The sequence below is a fragment of the Medicago sativa genome, chromosome 7 (assembly GCF_051527215.1).
Source record: "Medicago sativa cultivar Bolivia chromosome 7, Bolivia_mono, whole genome shotgun sequence".
NCBI lineage: Eukaryota > Viridiplantae > Streptophyta > Magnoliopsida > Fabales > Fabaceae > Medicago > Medicago sativa.
The window spans coordinates 86,134,387-86,140,663 of NC_140755.1; positions in this window are offsets into that span (position 1 = coordinate 86,134,387).

Genomic DNA, 6,277 nt, shown 5'->3' on the forward strand with positions numbered 1-6,277 from the left:
CTCTTAAAACAAGAAAGAAAAAGAATAAAGTATTACGAATCCAAAGTAGTATGATATAAAAGTTACCTTTTTCCAGCAACTAATACTTTATGCGCAGACAAGGATAATGTGTCGAAAAGAACTCCTTCCAAGGTTTTCCACACGAAATTCCTAATTTTAGGAGAAAATTTCATTACCCACACCTTATTTCATTTGATTATTTTATTTATTTTTGGTACAAAAGAGAGGGCCAAAGCCCAAAGAGAAAGAAAACTAAGAAATTAAACGGACGTTCCTAGGCATGCAAGCGTCGGAAATATCATCAAACAAAAAACTTTGAAGCTCACTAAGGGGATTCTCCAGAATATGAAAATCTAACAAATCCATCAAAATGCTGAAATTAGCAAGCCAATATGCTCTTTTGTTGCCTTCACGCCAAGTATGGGTAATTTTTGATAGTCCAACTCAAACTCAAAAGTTGTCGAATACGCTTGACCAAGGTAGGAGTCGTTCCACCGAAATTGCAATTTTTAGTAATCATGTCAACAAAGATCTTTGAGTCACTCTCCACTATAAGATGAGTGGTATTCTCCCTCCACACCAAGTCCAAACCTAGGTACATGCCCCACATTTCAGCATGAAAAGCATCACATATTCCAATCTTCTTGAAGTAGCCTTTGATCCATCTTCCATCATAGTCTGGAAGAAGCCCTCCACACCCTGGAAGAGTACCAGATCCCTTCCAAGCACCATCACAATTAAGTTTAACCCAACCAATCTGAGGTTGCACCCAACCGATGTATATAGTTTCCTTTTGATGCGGACTTTTATGCACTAGTTTCGTATTGTCTTCTATCTCTCTAGTAAACTTTTGAATTATCAGTGTTGGATTGCTTGGTCTTTGAAATCCTATTTCAAAAATAGATTTGTTTCGCCAATTCCACAAATATCAACATGTTGTCATGAAAGTAGTCTGCCAAGTAGCAGGATTATCTCCAATCCCTTTTTTTTATTAAGGTTGTTATCCACTCCCGGCAATCAAAAGAGAAGAAATTAGTTATGTAATTAGACGGGACAAGTCTGATCCATACCTGAGTGGCGTGCACACAATCACAAAGGACATGAATGACTGTTTCATCCTCTCTCGCACAACAAGGACAAGTAGGGGAGATACCAACCCCCCACTTGCTACGACGATAATTGGTAAGGATCCTTCCATGAACGGCCAACCAAATAAATGTTTGGATTCGATGGGGACCCTTCCAGTTCCATAAGGTCTTCCAATCACCTCCCACATCTAAAGAGGTCTCTTGCTGCAAATTGTAAGCACTTTAATTAATAAAAGTTATAAAGACTTCTAGCATGCAAACTCGGAGGTGCTTTTTTTTCCCTCTCGTTTCCTAAAAAAATACACAAACTAATTTTATAAAATTGAAATCCGTACAATATTGTTTTTTTATTGAATATTTATTTTTACTCTTTTGTGAAAACTACACCGATAAGATTAGATTAGAAGAGTTTGTCCATCTTAACTCAGTTGGTAGGGACATGTATAATATATATAATATATGTAAGGTCTGTGGTTAAAACCTCAGCCAACTAAAAAAAAAAGAAAAAAGATTAGGAGGGTTTGAACCCTTAACAATCCACTCATTTGCGAGGTGAATTTCTATCGGTTAAGCTAATTGACCAAACAAAATTAAAATTAAAATATTTAATTTGCTACCAAACTCAACATATTTTCTTAAAAAAGATTTTTTTTTTGGTTAAAAAAAACTGAAATTGACACAAATATATTAACAATTATTTATTTTATTTATTGCCAGAGATGTTGTATTAATCTGTTTTCAGTTTTTAAATTATAATATTTTCTTAATATAGTCTATTTTTTCTTTATTTCATTTGATGGTAATAGTATTGATATATTTTTTTATTTCCAAATAATAATTTTTATCATGTTTTCTATGTTTACGTTATTTAGTTTATGATATGCCTTACACAAAATATGTAATTATATGTTTTTTTTTTGAGGGAACAAAATATGTAATTATATGTTGATAATCACATAAATATATTTCACCTCAAAAAAGATAAACATAAACTTGTTATATTGTTTTTGTAAAAATAATAATAATAATAATAATAATAAAAATTGTTCACCGAATTTATACAGTGAATAATACATTGTTTTGGGTCAACTTTTTTATTTAAAAATAAATAAAAAATATGGAGGATTTTTTTAAGGAAAATTTAGAGTAATTGTTTGGTAACACAAATATCAGATTATTTCATTATTCACAACAATATATGTTATTAACTATTTATTTAACATATATCTCATTAATCACTTCTACTCTATTAATCAAAAAGGAGAAGTCATTAACCACTTGTTATATATTTTTTTGGTGTTAATCCTATGAGTCTTAGAGGAAGTGGCCATGATAATCAAAAATCCGATCAAGAAATAAGTAAAATTAAGTAAGCCACTTATTTTACACAAGTAAGTGGTTAGTGACTCGTGGTCTTGGGTTGATGGGATACTCTCTTTTTTTTCTTCTTTTTTTTTAGGTGAACTATTTATGGGATACTCTAAGTGGCTATTTGGTTAATTACATACATTTTTGTGGGTAATAATTAAATAATGAAATTAGAGTTGATAACACAATCATGTGTGAACAATTCTTCCATGATCACAAACACAAATGCATAGTGTTTGGTCACACACATATAAAAGTGTAAATTTTTGAAATACTAAATCATTTCATTATCAATTTTTTTTTATTATTTAAAAAAACCTTGTAATGTGTGTGTGCCCAAACACTATGCATTTATGTTTGTGACTATAATAGAACTTCTCATCATGTGTTCGTGTTACAAAAATGAGAAATGATATTTTGACAACCACCACTACAAGAAATCTTGCATATTGCCAGGGAACAATGCCACGAGCAAGAACTCCTGGCAAATTTGCCAGGAGCTATGCCAGGGAAAACTCCTGACAAAGTTGCCAGGGGCAATCCCTCACAAAAGCCGTGGCAAAATGTATGCAGAAAAAAAAGATTCTTGTGTGGTCAGAAAAAGCAGGACGGTACAACACTTTGCCACGGGTTGTGCCACCAAAAACCCCTGGCAAATTGCAAAGTCTGCAAATTTGTCAGCAAAGCCTGCAAAGGCTACGTGAATAGCTATATAGTAGCGTTGAAATGAGTTGACTAAAGAGGCATGGGGCTCTGTGGCAGTTTGCCAGGGGCAAGACCCTCGGATAACCCCTGGCAAATTGCATCTATACAATTACATCGTTCCCTTTCATTTCAGTCACAACACTTAGAGGAAAAAAAATTCTCTTCTTAACAGAGAACATAAATCACCAAAAACTACTCTCCACAAAACACTCTCTTCCAAACTGAGAACACTTGTGTATTTGTTTAGATGCCAGTGTTCACTTTGTTTTTTTTCTTCTCCTGTTTATCACATCCAATTTCCTGAAACTCATATTTGCTATATTTATTTCATTTTGGATTTCGACGGAGTTGTAGGGACTTGGGAGTAACATTAGATCTAACGAGTAAGAGCAAAAACAGGAAAGAACATGAGGAAGAAGGAGAAGCTAATGGGGTTGTTGAAAAAGAAGAGAGAAAAATGAGAGTTTTCTATTTCCTTTCTTCATTACTTTAAAGTTTCAATACGAAGGTACAATTTTTAATTGAAAACAATGAAACTGCAGAAAAATGTTTCTATTTCTTGTTAATAAACTTATGTATATACTTAAAGGCTCAATTTTTTATTTCATGTTATACAATCAACTAATCTTCTATTTTCTATTTCATTGAAGCACACTTGGATCAATTTTTTTTTCTTCTTTTTTTTTTGTTGGTGTTGCTCCTGAATAGAAAAACAATCAAACTAATTCTCAATTTCATTGAAGCTATCATTAATATGTTTTTGTTTTTTCTTTTTCTCTTATGCCTATATTGATTCTGAGAAGAACGGTGTAGGGGCGGCAATGAAGGTATCCTGCGTCGGTGTCCACACATGCTAGCTGTTTAACTTATTTTCATAGTTTGTTGTGTAACATCTTTAATTTCTTTTATGCCTTTGCTGATGCTAGAAATTAAGCATGTATCTGCAACAATATACCATTGTAGACACGAACAATATATAGTATTATACTAATGATTTGCAGTTTGTTTATGTTTGTATTGTCCTCTTATTGACTCTGAATCTCATTGTTCCATGTTAAGTCTATATGTTTACATTTATCATACTTAAAAATATAACAAAGCATGATCCCTAAAAAAGTATAACATTTGAAATAATTTTTATTTAAAATTATTTTTATTATTAAAACAATTTTTAAAAGAGGAAATAAAAAAACAATTTAAAAACGTTTATTTTAAATATTTTATTAACGTTTAAAAAAAAATCGTACACAATTTGCCAGGGGTTAACCCCTCGCAATGTCCCTGACATGTTTTGAAAATGACTGATGTGATGCTAACACAGTCGTCTGCAAAAGCCTGCATTAGCCAGAATGCGTCATAAAAGCCTGCAATCATGAAGATGCAATTTGCCAGGGGTTGAGCCAGGGCCTATGCCAGGAGCGCATTTGCCAGGAGCTAAAGCCCTGGCAGGGTCATTTGCGATGAACGGATTTGCTGGGTATTCTGCTCCTGGCAAAACTCCTGGCAAACGTCCATTTGCCAGGGCTTTCTGCATTTTGTCAGGGCTTCCGCCCCTGGCAAAATGCAAGATTTCTTGTAGTGCACTTTTTGACAACTTTTGGACAACTTTCTCTCTCATACTCACATGATGTTGTTATGCTCTCTCTTCCTTTTTCTCTCTCCATTGTTTTTTACCAATAAGAAGTGAGAAAAACAAGGTTGTCAACAAAGTTGTCATCAAATGGATGTCAAAATATCATGGCTCTACAAAAATACTTCTGTCTTTGAAAAAAAAATATAGTTGTAAAAATGGCGAAGAGTGAAGGTGAGAAAAACACAAGAAGGGGGGGTTGAATTGTGTTTTGGAAAATTCTTCATTTCTCCTAAAAACTGAACACACTGGTCAGAAGCTAAGTGAGACAGCTTCTGAAGTGGTAATCTGAATCTAAATGCAGCGGAATAAAACAGAGAGAGAGAGAGAGAGAGAGAGAGAGAGAGAGAGAGAGAGAGGACACAAAGCAATTATACTGGTTCCTTCCACAATCCGGAAGTAGTCCAGTCCCCCTTGCACTTCCAAGGAGATTTCACTAAGAGTAATATCTGATTACAATTGCTCAAGCACACAAGCAAGAGACTTCCTTTGCTCAAGCACACAAGCAAGAGACTTCCTATGCTCAAGAACACAATCAAGAGACTTCCCTGCTCAAGCACAACTGCAAGAGACTTCTAACTAAACAAAATTACACAGAAAATTGTTTAAGGTTGAACACTTGATATACAATCAGAGGTGCTCACAATACAAATCAGATACAGACTCAATGACTTAAGAATTTCTAAGATATGAATATGAGACACAGAAATTCTAAGTGAATGCAGAACAATTTCAGCAGAGGTTTGGCACTTGTAAAAATGTTGTGAGTCTTTTGTTCAACATTACCAAAACTCTAAGTCCTCACTCCTTTATATAGAGGTGTGAAAGAGACGTTGTGAAATTGCCAGCACATCAAAGAGTCGTTGTTGAAGCTTGATCTTTCACCAATGATCTTTTGCCTGATTTGGTTGTTGTCCTATGAAGAACCAATTTGAAATCCATTCCTTATCCAAAGGAACATCTATGCAGGCAAGCTGTTATTCTGGAGTTGTTTTCTTGTCTTGTAGCGTGGACACAAAACAGAGTAGTGGAGAAGGTGGTTGTACAGTTCGTACAAAGTACAATGTCAACGCTTTCGTCCAAAATTGCAAGCACATGCCTTCAAACACCTTTGAAATGACCGTTGCAAAATTCCACTAGTCTTTTGTTGTGTTTTCGAATCCAATAGACAGCTTTTGCAGTGATGATTCTTCAATCCTTGAATCTTTTGCAAATCCAATTGATCTTCAGTTTCTGGTGAAATGACTTCTGATGAGGCAGCTTCTGATGATGCAGCTTCTGATGATACAGCTTCTGATAACGTGGCTTCTGGACCTCTTGTCTTTAGGAGCACTATTCTTCAGAAGCACTTTACTAACTTCAGGAGCGGCTTTACTTCAGGAGCGCTTTTTCTCTTCAGGAGCGAGTTGCCTTCAGGAGCACTAAGCTTCAATTTGTTGATTCCTTTTGCTCTTTATTTGCTCATTCAGAACCAATAAATGATGTA